The 16117-nt window shown below is 36.8% G+C and overlaps 1 long non-coding RNA gene across 4 annotated transcripts in view; it reads left to right on the forward strand.

Annotated features, from left to right (window-relative positions):
• The window catches only part of LOC147996301 (uncharacterized), a 425118-nt gene that overhangs the window by 1019 nt on the left and 407982 nt on the right, over positions 1-16117 (forward strand). The window lies entirely within an intron of this gene.

A 16117-nucleotide genomic window follows, 5' to 3' on the forward strand; every position in this document is an offset into this window, starting at 1 on the left:
TCGTTTAGCTGTGTGTGCCTTTAGTTTTCTGTGCCTTTACAGTCTGAGAAGAATAGTTTTATGGTAAAAATGTAAATTATTGTCTGAGGCTATTACACTGGCACAAGGTGCATAGTCTTATAAATAGGAATTCTTGCCATCCAGGGTTATATGTGATATTCCTGATAGTTTTAAGAACAGGAGAGTTCTGACTGTGAGTTTTGGACAAACAAACCATGAAACTGAAGCACTCAAAGGATCACAAATATATGGAAACAAGTGAGGCTGAGAATTTTTTATTAGCATTACTCTAACTTTGACTCAGAACCCATACTCTTCCACTGATTCCTGAAGAAGCTTACCCATGGAGTAGCAACTGAACTTCATACTTTGCCATGAAAAACAATCAAACAGCAAACATTATCAGCATTTGATCTTAGAGATGTAAATAAAGAGCTACACATGCAAGGATGTGTGTAAGGTAGAGACTCTGACAAGGTAGAGACTTTGAGACCCTGCCCTCAAAGGGTTGCCAATGAAATCACTAAGTTGGGCATGTTCAAGAGTAGGAATGCAAAATAAAATCTAAGCAAAATAAATAAAATAAAAACAAAAGTGGAGGCTTTCTATTATATAGAATTTCTATTATATAGAATTGAAGTACAGTAAGATACTAGGTTGGGGAAACGAGTAAGGAATTCTGATAAGTAATCCTCTTCTCAAGAAACCTGTGGGAAGTATGCTTTGGTAGTTGCAAAGTGTCAGAAAAACACTCCAGTCAGGCATTCACATGATATGGAATACTTAGCTTTCAGGTCAGTGCTGAACCGGATCTAGGGGTAGTAAATGTCTCAGGTTCTCACAGGGTTTGTTCATTCATGTACCCCAATACAATAAAGAACTTAAATGTTCAATAGTCTTACATTGTTTAGCATGCTGCATAACAGTAAGAACCTGAGGGAAGGTTCAGGAATTTACAGGCTTTTCTTCATCATATCAACATATAATTTCCAAGATGTTTTATTGTTTTTCAGTGGATTTACTCATGGGTTGGAAGTTGTCTGAAAAAATGTATTTCTACCCATGAGAGAAAGAAACAAGGATTGAGTGTTCACATGGAGATACCATAAGAACTCTATCTTACTCTGTGTTCTTGATGCTCACACATGAAATATGTCCTCGAACTTCCATGTCTTGGGAGTTATTATTTCACTAAAATCAACTCATGACTCAGGTTGATTCCTAGAATCACCACAAATGATCTGGAATTTTATTCTATTTTGACTTTACTTGTTTTTAACTAGTTTAACCCTCGGTTTTTAAAAATGTGAAGATAACTATGCGATATTCAAGGATAATTTACCAGTTCATCTTCGTATATCTAGTCAAGTCATAGCTTATTATGAGATAAAGGCAGAGAAGCAGGTGGAGAATTGCAGGAAGATTTTGTATTCCAAAATGTCTTTCCCTACTTATGAGAACACTTCGATGTATTGAGTTGTCAGTGACTCAGAGTAGAACAAATGCTCTAAACTTCCTTATAATTCCTGTGATATAAAGTGATTTGTGAAAAGGCCTTTAGCTAGCTTCTTTCATGGTATTCTGGGAAGCTGACCTGCATGATTAGGGTCAGAGTCCCTGTTCTCAAGAGGCAATTTCCTTTCTTCTGCTGAGTATTAATGAACTCTGTGTTGTATGGACAAAGACATAAAAAACTAGGGAATACTTTTGGTAGTATAAATATAGGTTATGTTACTTGAAATGATGACACAAAATGAGGAGGAGTAAACCCAATAATTTATGCATGGGAATCCCTCAACAGTGAGAAATGAGTATATACCATATAATGTTATATAGAAATGTCTAATAGCCATTAATGGTGAGACAACAACCATATATACATATATATGAATATACGAATACATCTTATGTATATATGTATATGTGTATATGTATATATGTATATGTGTATATGTGTATATGTGCATATATGTATGCATATACTTACCTGGAAATGGCCCCATTGCACGAGAGAACTTCTCTCTACAAAGATGATTTATATGTCTTAATTTACCTTCCCTGACTCATCTAAAAATGCACAGAGCTGGAAATTTTAAGGTTAAGACCTGAGTGTCAGTGGATATTTCTAAATCCCAGTCAAATCTAGTAAAGAACTTCAATGTCACTCTGAGCTAATCTGCACAGAGTCAGTCCTTTTCTCCCATCAGTGTCAACATGACAAATTTCCACAATGACTCAGGTTTCCAACTTGCTGCACCTGCCATTCATGTCTTATCCTTAGCTGCGCAGGGTGAGGTAGGATGACATGTGAGCTTACTTGACTCACTTACCTGACCCTCAGCCCTGGGCATAGCATGGCTTTGAGACTAATACATAAGGGAAACTGCATTGTGCTAATAGTGCTGGGTGCTCATTTTGGGACAAAGGCAGTGCAGTGCTTGATGTAAGAAAATGCAAACTTCTTTATTAGTACAATATGATCACATTGACAGGATCCTTTGAGTTTTTAAAAGTTTGCTTCAGAAGATCATACTATTTTCTGTAAACTAGCATTTGAAAGAAGTATAGCGTCCTGTAACACAACTGAGGTCTTGTTTGATGTTGAAAAATACACAAAACAAAAATAAACAAAGCAAAAACATGAATAGTGAAAGTTTTCCTGCTCTCCGGTACGATGCTGTAGTCCTTTTTCACCATGGACAGAAAGTACCGCTTCTCTCTGTGTGCAACTGGAGGTTAATATTTTCTGCATTCAGTGTCACTGAATCACCTTAACACGATTTTCCTTTAGCCTCTCTGACCGTGCTATAAACTCCATAAAGGCAGAAAGCAAAGTTGGTGCTTCTTTAAGCTCTGCCTGATGTATACAGCCACAGAGGTTTACTTAGTTTTTGAAAACCAAATAAAGATCAAATCCTTATACTTTATACAAATTAAAATATATGGGTGTTATCAAACAACAGTGGGTTCTAATGGACAAAATGGAAGTCACTCCAGTGACTGCATTTGGTGATTTATTGCATTTGATAAGTCTCAGCAGAAGGGAACATTTCCTGGTCATTAGTTAATTATGTGAAATTAACATAATATGAAATGGACCTCAGCTACATAAAGCTTTTTAGATCTGGAATATGTATTTCTAAAATATTCTCTGGCATTTTGCATAAGCTTAGGTTATGATGGTCCCAAATAAAAAATTCTAATATTTAGGAAAATGAGAAGAATCTGCAGCAGTAATAATTAGCTTAATTGTATGCACTCTGGAAAAAGCAACATACATAGTTCACACTCAACTCACATATGGCTAAGTTCAGTAGTTCTTAAGTGAAAAAAGATTTGAGTGTTTAAAAGAAAATCACAGAGGAAATAAGAACTAATAGGAGTGGGCTTAGGAAGGGTGGGGGATTACAGTAATGAAAGTGCACCTTATGTATGTATGTCAAAGAGCACAGCCAGTTAAAAAAGAAAAAATTAACTGCAAGGAGACTTTGAAGCATTGATGTGCTTTTGAGCTGTTCCTGGAAACATGTCCAGTAATTTCTTATAATATGCATGAGTCTAAGCATGGCACAGGACGTAGAAAGTCAGTTGGGAATAGCAATTACTCTTTTTAGAAAGAGAAGTAGATAAAAGGTCTTCAGCTGTATTTCTAACTGGATGTAGATACTTCTCGGGTGCCTGTGGACCAAAGACTAACAGGAGAACTTTCAGTTTCTAAGATGTATTTTCCCAGGACTCGGGCTCATTAACCAGAGAAGTAGGAGGGAGAACATATAAATCCACAGCTGCAGCAGTGGACACTCAGATCATTTGTCACCTGGCATGAAGTTAGTGTTGGCAGCTCCTGAGCTCCAGCACAGAGCACCAGGGAGCAAATGCCAGCTGATTGTTGTTCCTGCCCAGCTTGCTGGCTAGCTCCAACACATTCCTCAGATCTCTGCTGAAGTGTCACTTCCCTTGTGAGGTTCTCTCTAGAAGGCTCTTCGCACCTCTCTTTACATTCTCCTTGACTCTAATTCTCCCCCTTGTGCTCACACTTACCACCTGAAGTTCTGCCTTCTCTCCTTCTTAGACTAGAGGAGGGGCTGCAACAAGTCCAACACTGCCGAATGTCTGTGTCTTTACTAATGCAGGCTTGAAGTATTAACGAATGGTTTGTTACCCAGTGCCTTTATGTCTGTTTGAATGTTTTGATCTCAGGAAAGGCAGCATTCGTCTTCCTGTCATACACATACCATTTGATAATAAACTGAAGATTTATTCATGGGAGTTTTAAATCAATGTTGAGTTAATCTTCAAAATAATAAATAATTATCCCATCCCAAATATCATCATCTCACTTTATATTAGAAATAAAAGTGCCTGTAGGTTCAGGTGATTCCCAAGGTCACAGAGATTAAAAATGACAGTGACATAGATCCATGCATGGGGCAGAATAAACAACTGCTAAAGGTGGGTGGGCTACTCTTGTTCTACTTAGGAAAAGCTGTTTCTCATGCAAATGGAAAATTAACCCCCACACAATTAGAAACAGTTTGTTCTCTGATTTCTGAGCAGTCTGCTGCAGATATTTTACTTGAAAAATTTCCATGCAAGCCATATATGGTCAGGCTAAATGTCTCATGTTCACAGCTTGAGAGGATCTTTATCTGTCATTGAAAAGCCTAAGAATTTTCTTAGAAACAAAAGAAACCCTTTGTGAGAAATATTTTCTCCTTGGATCTCAAGTTGAGAAAAAAGAAAAAAATATTGTGGTTCATTTTAGTAGTTTGCAGGAGTTTTATTTTTGAATTTTACTTACATTGTGCAAAATTTTTCTCTCTCAAAACTGCATTTGATGGAAAAATATGTCAAATACCTGTGATCATAGAAGTAATAACATCACTCACTATTCTTCCACTACAGGTAATACTATGATATTTTCCCTCCAGAGCCTCTGACACAACTATATGCAAATACATATGGATATGTACACAATTATGCACACATGGATTACAAGTAAATTTCATAACATGCTCTGTTTCTGTTATTATAATCTTCATAAAGTATTATTTACCCGAAAAATAATGTACTCGATAACACTATCATTTTGTTTAAGAACTTTGTTTTTGTCTAACATGCTTCTAATTTGAAATTCCATTGTTTCTGATTTTAGCATATTTGAACAAGCTTGCTGTGGTGATTTCTGTAATAGATGTGCCTCTTAAATAATCATCTTAAATGACTAATTTGCATCCATTAATAAGATTAAGGTAGAGATAAATTTCTAGTAAAAAATAAAGAGGTCCACAGAAAGCATTTTAATATGAGTGAAGAAAATAATACATTAAAAGTAAAATTCGAGACAGGAATGGATGAATGTATCTTGAGTGATCATGGTTGGCTCTGACCTACAAATCTCAGCACTATCCTCACCATTTCTCTGTGATTAGCAGCATTCAAAGTAGCTTAGTGACAAAATCAAGCCATTTTAGTGACACTAACTGGATTCAAACATAAGTCTCACTCCTAATTACTTTTTATTTTTATTTTTTACAGAAAACAATTTTATTTATTTTTTCTTTAATTTTTTTCTTTTATTGAATATTTTTTATTTATAATTTCAAATGGTATCCCCTTTCCCCTTTTCCCCTCCAGAAACTCTCTATCCCATTCCCTCTCCCCTTGCTTCTATGATGGTGCTCCCCTACCCACCTACCCACTCCCTCCTGCCTCCCCACCCTGATGTTCCTCTACTCTGGGGCATCAAGCCTTGACAGGACTAAAGGGTCTCTCCTTCCATTGATGCCTGACAAGGTCATCCTCCGTTACATATGCAGCTGGATCCATAGGTCCATCCCTGTGTACTTTCTGGTTGGTGGTTTGTCCCTGGGAGTTTCAGGGGGGTGTCTGGTTGGTTGATATAGTTCTTCTTCTTATGGGGTTGCAAACCCCTTCAGCTACTTCAGTCCTTTCTCTAACTCCTCCATTGGAGACCCCGTTCTCAGTTCAATGGTTGGCTTCAAGCATCCACCTTTGTATTTGCCATGCTCTGGGACAGCCTCTCAGGTGATAGCTATATCAGGCTCCTGTCAGCTTGCACTTCTTGGCATCAACAATATTGTCTGGGTTTGATGGCTGCATATGGGATGGATCTTCAGGTAGGACAGTTGCTGGATGGCCTTTCCTTTATTCTCTATTCCACATTTTTGTCTCCGTATTTCCTCCTATGAGTATTTTAAGAAAGATACTCCTATGATTATTTTAAGAAAGATACATAGGAGGAAAGATTCCTCCTATGAGTATTTTAAGAGTATTCTAAGAAAGTCTGAAGCATCCACACTTTGATCTTCCTTCTTTTTGAGCTACACATAGCCTGTGAATTAAATCTTGGATTCCTGAACTTTTAGGCTAATAGCCACGTATCAATGAGTGCATACCATGTGTGTTTTTTGGGATTGGGTTACCTCACTCAAGATGATATTTTCTAGTTCCATCCATTTGCCTAAGGATTTCATGAAGTCATTGTTTTTAAGCTGACTAGTACTCCGTTGTATAAATACACCACATTTTCTGTATCCATTCCTCTGTTAAAGGACATCTGGGTTCTTTCTAGCTTTTGACTATTATAAATAAGTCTACCATGAACATAATGGAACATGTGACCTTGCTATATGTTGGATCATCTTTTGGGTATATGCCCAGGAGTGGTTTAGCTGGGTCTTCAGGTAGTACTGTGTCTAATTTTCTGATGAACAACCAGACTGATTTCCACAGTTGTTGTACCAATGATGGAGGAGTGTTCCTCTTTCTCCATATCCTCACCAGCATCTGCTGTCACCTGAGTTTTTGATCATAGCCAGAGTATTTTTATCTTTTGGGTTCTGCCATTCACCCTTCACAGATTGATGTAATGCTCATAGATCTGTACTGTATTACATTATGTGTAAAGTCAAGAGTGGTATTTACTGCATAGGCTTTTCCCCCCAATAATTTATTCACTTATTTATTCACATTATAATCTGAATGTAGTCTCCATCCTTCCAGTCCCACCCTTATAAATGTCTTCCCCCCATTACCTCCTCTCCTTCTCAGAGGAAAGCCCTCCTTGGGTATCACCCCACATGGGCTTTGGGACATCTAGTCACAGCAAGACTGAGCACATTCTTTCCCACTGAGGTCCAACCACACAGTCAATTTAGGGGAATGGGATCTAGTGGTCTAGTAGTGACAGACAACAGAGTCAGAGACAGCCCTTGGTCCAATTGTTAGGGTACCCAAATGAAGAACAAAGTTGCATGTCTGCTTCAAATGTGTAGGAACCCTAGGTCTAGCCCCTGTCTGCTTTTTGGTAGGTACTTCAGGCTCTTCTAGGCCCCAAGGGTCTAAGTTAGTTGACTCTGTAGGTATTCTCCTGGTGTCCTTGAGAGCTCCAACTTGCTCACTTCTATCCCTAATACTTCCACAAGCCTGCTTGAGCTCCACCTGATGCTTGGCTGTGGGTCTCTGCATTTATATCCATCCATTGCTGGATGAAGCAATTCCAGGAGACAATTATGATAGGTTCCAGTCTGCAAGCATAGAATAATATCTTTATTAGTGTCAAAGGTTGGCTCTCTCACATAGGATGGGACTCAAGTTGGGACAGTCATTGGTTAGAAGTTCCCTCAATATCTGCTCCATCTTTATCTTTTAGGCAGGACAAATTTAGGTTGAAGGTTTTGTGGTAGATTGATTTCCCTCTCCCTCCACTGGATTTCTACCTGGCTACAGGATATGGCCACATTAGTCCCCATATCCGCATTGTTGTACCAATGGGTCATCTGCATAGACTCTCTGGAGCCTCCACTCTGTCCTCCATTAATTCCCAGAGACACTACCATGCCTCATTCCACGGATTTCCCAGATCTCTCCCACTTTCTGTCTGATTCCTATACATAGGCATTTTGTGATGATTAATTTCATTAATACATATAGAGAAATGCAAAGAATCTTTACTATTATTCAGTGTCAGCATTGAGTTTGAAATCATCCCATAAATTAGTTAACATATCCTGTCAATTTCTAGACATCCAAGAAACTCACAGGATGTTTGTTGTAATCTTCTTTTTAAGAGACAAATCCAAAAAATTTAGATTTAGAATCTGAAGTGGATTACTTTCTTTGTTTCTAACAAGAACTATTCATGACTCTGACAAAGTGCAGCACTAGTAATGACAAAGACAGACGACGAGGAAATGAGGCCAAAAGGAGAATGAAATTTTAAGAGACACAACAATCTGCCAATTACCACATATTTATTGAAAGTAGGGAGATTAAGACAGATGTGGTAGTACACTTCTGCAATTCCAAAACATAGAAGGCTGAGGCAGGAGGATCAATTTGAGTTTGAATCAAGCCTAGCCTTCATAATGAATGCCTGGGTAACAGAATGAGAGGCTATCTCAAAATAGCAGATAGATAGAGCTATCGTGGAAAATTATGTCTGGCTGATGCCAAAATAAAATAAAACACTAAAGACTTGAAAGCTTCATTTTCTCAGGTTATTTAAAGTATAAGATTGAAATAAGTAAAATGTAGAGTAGGATAACTGAACAGAAATGGCAGACAGTAAAGGGTTATGAATGTAGAAAGGGCTTGGAAGTTGTAAATCTATGAAAATAAATGCATGGACTCTTCTTCGTTTGTGTACCATAACCAAAGTGCATTTTCTTATTATCTAAACTAACACATCTACCATTAATTTGAGATTAGAAACTAAGACATTTTATGTGCTGGAAAAACACCCTAGCACTGAGATAATCCTTAACATTTTTAAAAGCAGGATGGTACAGGATTAGCTCCTTCTTCCTCTGCATTTCCAAATAATCCTCTAGGCTTTCACACTTTAGAGCAATTGATGAACCTCTGCTTGTCTGTTACATTAGTAGATCTCTCGGGACAAGGAGGTTGGGGGGAACGTTTGCCATTGAAGGATGATGCCTTGAAGATAATTTTTGTAACGCTTTGCTTTCTATATCACCATTACTTTTAGTCCATTTCTATACATATCTCATACTTTCAAGAAAGTTTTCTTTAGAAGACAACAACTTACTGGTCTTTTAAAGTAAATAATGCCAAAACTTTGAGGTTAACTATTTTGTTTTATGTTTTGTAATGTACAAGTTTGACCTTGCTCTAAATAACTAACAGAAAATATCTTTATAGTGATGTATCCCTATAAAATTAGCTGTATTTTTGAACTAGTGGTGGAAGAGCACTGTAAGTGTTAAGACACCCTAATCTCTAGAGCAAGTTCTGGGCCAGGTAGAGCTGTATAGCAAAATCTTTTCTTAGCTTCTTTCTATAAGGGAAAATGCACTGATGATAAACTTTTATTACTGAAAATCAATATCCTCCAAAATGTTATTTTTAGGGCTTACAAACTGTTTGACATTAATATATCTACTATTATTAGTGAAGATATTAAATTAGCTGGCATAAATTTTATGAAAATATATCGAGTAAGGCCTACCAGTATTTGTAGCTCTGTTATTGAATGATAAAGATAAGGGCAAAGCTGAATGTATTTCCTAATAAGAAAGTGTTATTTCTCTCTTGCTCCTCTCTTGCTCTTGTCTTCCTGTCTCCATTCTCTCCCCATTCCATCACCCCCTCTCTCCATCTCCCCCTCTCTCCACGTGCTCATGGCTGGCTTCCTCTACTCCTCTTCTTTTCTCCTCTCTCTCTCTCTCTCTCTCTCTCTCTCTCTCTCTCTCTCTCTCTTTCTCTCTCTCTCTGCCTTTCTTTGCCCCTACTACTCTCTTAACTCCTCTCCCCATGTCCTGAATAAACTCTATTTTACACTAAAAAAAAAGAAAGTGATATGTCTAGTTTATTGCAAAAGGCATATTATGATTTAGTATAACCTTTATATTCTTATGGTACTAGCATTAAAATTGATTTTAATATACAATTTAAAACATAGTGGGTGGAAAAATAGCTTGAATATATTATTTAAGAATGAGACCTAAACAATCTCTATAATTTCAAAGCATTATATTTATGGTATTGCTTTTTATCTGTTGCTATGCATGTGTGTGTGTGTGTGTGTGTGTGTGTGTGTGTGTGTGTGAGTGTGTGTGTGTGATATGCCTGACCAGATGTGTGGGGAGGTCAGAAGACAGTTTAGACATTGGTTCTCCCTTTGTACTGTGGGACTGAACTCAGATTGTCCGACTTGATGGCAAGTGATTCTACGTGTTGGACCTTCCCCCCCACTCTTAAAATGTTTTAAAAGATCTGGGTCCAACTTCTCTGTTAAACCACCTTAACCCAAACCTTTGCTTTGAATCTCTTGTTTAAACACTTTGATAAAATACTCCCACCTATGTAGAGATTAAAAGAAGTTGACCATTTATGTATTAGAAGGTTTAACAGAAACCTACCTCCAAAAATATTACAGACTACTTATGTATGTGCCAATGATACTGTGGATTCAACCTCTGGGCAAGACCTTTCACATTTCACTCCTAGACTCCTGCAGAAAGGGCTTCTTAAATCGCCCTGATACCTTACTTGGAATTTTAAAATAATTTTTCCTTGGATTTGTGATTTATCCAAATTGATTATTTTTAAATTAATTTTTGTTAATCTTTCATCTTTAAACAGACTTCTGAACTTCAAACCTCAGAAACAAACAAACACACAGACTGCAGTTAAGTATCAAAGATACAAATTAAGTATTAAGATACAAATTACAGTATGATTTTGTATAGACTCACAGATGTTTCAAAGAAACTTGTACAAAGTTTAATAGCAAGCAGAGAGGACTTAAGAAACAAGAAGAGTAACTTTTGACCTTGAAGGTTGCCTAACCTCAATTAACAGTAGCAACATCATATTCTTGTTGTGCATTTAATGATGAAAACAACCTTAGTTTAATTTTATGAATGCAAGTAATTTAAAAATGATATTTCCTGAAAACAGGAAGATTTATCAGTTAAATCCTTGTCCAGCATCCATGTGGGCCACATACAAAGCTGATTGGGGAACCTTGTGTCTGCAATCCCAGCATTCAAGAGGTGTAGACAGGTAGCCTGCTAGGCAGCCAATAGCCAGTCTGCTAGTTCCAGGTTCATGGGGAGACTGTCTTAAGAAGTAAGTGGTGCAGTGTGCTAAAGGCCACATGAGTTATGAAAGTGGGAAAGAGGGTACAAGGAAGAATTAGGGATAATAGGCAAGAGGCAGAGGTATGAAAGAAGGAGAATCTACTAAATACACTTTACTTAGAAATGGCATAATTTTATCTATTGCTATATATATGCTAATTAAATATAATGCAGTGAGAAACAGAGCTGGGAAGATGGCTCAGTGGATAAAATGCTAAATCCCCAGCCCCACAATTTTTTTAAGTTTTAAATTTTATAGAATATAATTGATTGCCACTTTCTACAAAGAATCTTTTGAACAATGTCAAAGGGAGCTAATTACATGGTGCATTTAAATAACGAACACTAGATCAAGTATAAAATAGTTACAATGAATTCATATAGTAAATTAGATTAACTTGGACTCAGATATAGATCTTTACAAACTTTTTACATGTGCAAAAAGTTGTTAAAATTGACAGTAATTCATTGTAATACATTAGTTTGGAATGTATTTATGATTTTTGCATCTTAATCACAAAATATGTTCTATATTTGTTCCTTCATTTTAAAAGCATTTGTTCATTTTTGTGTATGCACATGAGTGTACATATGTGCCCCAAATGTCTTTTGCAGCCCTTGAAGAAGAGGTTGGTTGATTCCCTGGAACTAATGTTATAGTTCATGGTAGGCCACCATGTAGGGACTGAGATACAAACTGAAATAATTCTCCCAAAGGGTAGCAAAAACTCTTAGCCAATTGAGGCATCTCTTCATCACTGTACATGTCAGGATATTTGTTTTTAAATTTGCACATATATTTTAGATGGTTTACTGTTGCATCAATAAATGTGCCTAAGAATTTAGGATCTATGATGATGAACAATATTGACAAGAATGAAGTAGATAAGTTTATGTATTAGGATACTATATGTGAAAACTGACGCTATAAAATGAGTCTGCTAGCTTTGGAAATTCATTGTGTGCTGGTAAGCTTGCTTCAGAGCTGACAAATTGCTCTGTTTAATTTTGCCTAAAACTCTACTTAAACAGATCAATTACTGATCTGATTTTTATTATAAAGAGATTGTAAAGGAGAAAATTTCCTGTATGTCAGGGAGGGAGTGAACCATTCTAGAACTGTGTTTTGTGCAAAGATCTCTTAATGTTTAATAAGGTATTAATTTATATCAGATCTGATTAATTATAAAGATAAATATAAAATGCTTGAAGTTGAGAGAATTGAAAGAATTTTAGGCAGTAAAACTTCAGGATATTTTTAGAGCTGCAGTAACGACACAGACGAGGAACTGATATCTGGGCTTCACTTCTGAAATTTATTTACCCCAGTAAATATCAGTAACACGTGCATGACAAATAATTTTCAGGTATTAGCTTCCAAATAAAAGAAAACTAATCACATTGGTGATCGCAAGAAGAGTGCTCTTTTTTTAAGCAGGAGAAGAATGCTTAACTCCTTCTTTCTCTCAATTCTAATAGTATTGCTATTTTATTTCCCTTTTAATGAATGTCTTCATCTATGCTCTCGTCTGTACTCCATCTTTCACCGTCACCAGGTTGAAGTAAAGACATCCTAGAGCACTGAATTTCAGTAAATTGCGAACTCAATGTGAATTGAGCTGGTAACCTGCTGTGTACACCAAAATACATGATCCTGCATACGCAGTTAATGTCATTGTATATACAACTTTCCACATTGTGGATATTTAGCTGGTGCCCCATATTTACATTTCTGGAAAACCTGGCTCAGCCTTTAGCCAAAGTACTCTTGGTACGAAGAATTCAGTTTAGACATGGAAGAGACTTAACAGGTATAGGTGGCAGGATGGAATATTTCAAATTCTAAAGGCAAGTAGAAAAGGCTACATCAGCTTGGACACACACTTCTTCTATCTTACTAAAAGCCATCCTGACATCTGTGGACTTGCAAAGTGTTTCAGTGTTGTGCATGAGAAAAACTTCTTAATGAGGTATTTCTTAAATTCATATTTCATACTTTAACATGTTTGTGCCTAATCATAGCATTGCAATTTAGCATCCATGAGATATAAACAGTACCACAGCATGAAATTACCTTGAGTATTGGGTTGAGAATACTTAGAAGGCTGCAAGTCAATGGGAGGCAGCAGCAAACCATTGAACTGAGAACAGGGTCCCTACCCACAGGACCTAACTCATGGGAGTTAGAAAAAGGATTGAAGGAGTTGAAGGGGCTTGCAACCCCATAAAAACAACAATACCAACCAACCAGAGCTCCCGGGGACTAAACCACTGCCCAATGAGAGTACACACAGACAGAGCCATGGCTCCAGGTGCATATGTAACAGAGGATGGCCTTTTAGGCATCAATGGGAGGAGAAACCTTTGGTCATGCCAAGGCTTGACCCACAGTGTAGGTGAATGTCAGGGTGGAGAGGTGGGAAGGGGTAGGTGTTTGGGGAGGAGAAACACCCTCATAGAAGTGGGAGGGGGGATGGGATAGAAGGTTTACGGACAGGAAACCTGGAAAGGAAATAACATTTGAAATGTAAATAAAATATCCAAAAAAAAGCATGAGTATTAAAAGACTCTAAATTCTATATCTATATGAATAAGTATAGATATACTTATGAATCTTTATGAAAATGAAAATGAAACACTTTTTGTTCATATTTTAGCTGTTAAGTTTTTGTTTGTTCAGACAAGGTCAAACTATGTTCCTCTAGTTGACTTCAAACTTGTGACCATTCGGCCACCATCACCAATATTTGAATTCTGAGATTCCAGACACATAACAGAAGGACCATCGGTCAGTGGACAATGGGGCTTGTGTGTATGTAGTTCCTTCCGGGCTAAAGAGGCAGGTGGTTTGCGGTGTAGAAGAATGTTACTTGCAACAATGAGATGGAAGAACTGGAAAAGAAATCTTGCTGTGAATATGTCTTTAAGTCTTATCAGCGGACATACTCATAGAAGAGGGGAAGGCATTCAGATAGACAGCTTAGAAGTAGGTCAAAGCAAAAACACACAATACAAGGAAAGAATTAGATACCGCAATTTGAAATTAGAAGAAAGTTAAAGATATATTTGGCTCATATGACTGATCAGTTCATGATGTGTTGGTTTTAAAAATAAATAGTACCCAAACTTAGTATGCTTGAGATTTTTAAAATTTTGATTTAATTTATTATTTAAGTTGAGACCAAGGCTAGACTGGGATTTATTATGTAGGTGAGGATGATCTGGAATTTCGTATTGTCCCACCCCCACCTCAGATTGTTAGAATTACAGGCATGCACCACAATGCTGATTTATGTAGGGATGAGGGGAAAATCCACGGCCTGGTTTATTCTAGGCATGCATTCTATCTATGAGTCTTCTCTTCTCTGCTATGCCTTCAGGCCAAATGCTTGAGCTTTTAAGGGGGAAAGAGGGTAGAGAAGAGGCAGCTCTGAGTTTTGAGTTCATTGGTTTAAGTTTACTAACTGTTCAACAGATAAATGGAGTGTGCATTTTCTGTCTTGGATTTCTCTGCATTGACACTAGTCTGCTTTGTTTATATGTGTATTTTTTTTGCAACATTCCTGGGTTCTATCCACTAGAGATCAGTAGCACTTCTACCACTTGTACCAAAGGCCAATTTCTCTAGGCTTCTCAAATTGTCCCTGGTTGAAAACCACTGATAGGGATCATAAAAAGAATGTGACAGTCCCTGTCTATAAAGGAGGAGACAGATAAGTCTTTAAATCAAAGTACAGAAACAGAAATCATGAGAATGTTAAGATAGGAGTTTGGGCAGGGGAAAAACTGTACATCACCTTGTGGTCATGTAACTGTTAGTTTATTTATTTGTTTTGGCAGCTCCAGAGGGGGTGATTCTTCATCATTTAAAAATATTTGTTTTTAAAGTTATGACATATATTATAAATACATACATATATAATATCAATAATTATTTTAAAAGGGTCCATGAATTTGAAAATGAGCAAGAAGATGCATGTAAGAAAATTTCCTATTCACTTTCCTCCCTCCAGATACTGCTACGTATTTCTTCTTGCTCATTTTAAACTCATGGCTTCCTTTCCACTAACCATTGTTACATACATATACATATTCATTTATAATACATATATGTATATATTCCTAAATACATTGATATTCACTTACTGTGAGATTTTGTTTCTCAGTAGTTTCTGAAGCTACGCACATGAAGTCTCACTGACATGACTGTCTACTAATGAGCACTAGAAGAGCAACAATAGTCATAGGAGCACGGACCATGATCAAGGCCTCACCCTACACAAAGAACTACAGGCAACTAAGGGATGCTGAGAGCAGGAGAAATCATCTTCCCCAGGGACGTGAACACGATTGGTATCTAATACCAAATGATTAATCCTGCTCATTTGAAATATACTCAAACAGTCAACCATATTTTGAGATATCTTTAAATTTTTATATATTATTCTTGTCACATGCTTCTACAAATTGAGACAAATTCATTTTGCTGGCCCCTCATTTTTCATTCTTTATATCTTTATATCTTCCTGATACTAGATTTTCTTTCATAGAACATAAAGCAAGGGAGTAAATACAACTCGAATCATTCTTTATAAATCTGTCCATAACCGTTAAAGGTTCAGTTTTCTTGTGTCCTGCCTAGATGATTTTAATGCTTTCAACTTCCCCCCGTAAGTTATATCTTGAGAATCTGACGTCATGACTACTTTCACTTTAATTGCAGTCTTTTGAAATATCCTTCTTAAGTTGACCGCTTAAGTTGACCATGGTTGACCGCTTCAATTGAGATCAAATGAACTGTCATAGTTTTATTATAGCATGTATACTAAAACACTTCAATATTACATCAGTGCATCAGTGCTTTTAACAGTCCCATTATACATTTTTCTTCTGCTTGCTAGTTTTTACCTCACATGTATTTTCTGTCAAATCATATTTCATATCAAATATTAAGAATATTAAAATCAAGAATTAAAATGTGTATTTGT

This window comes from Rattus norvegicus, chromosome 2, assembly GCF_021556685.1.
Source record: "Rattus norvegicus strain SHRSP/BbbUtx chromosome 2, alternate assembly SHRSP_T2T, whole genome shotgun sequence".
Lineage (NCBI taxonomy): Eukaryota > Metazoa > Chordata > Mammalia > Rodentia > Muridae > Rattus > Rattus norvegicus.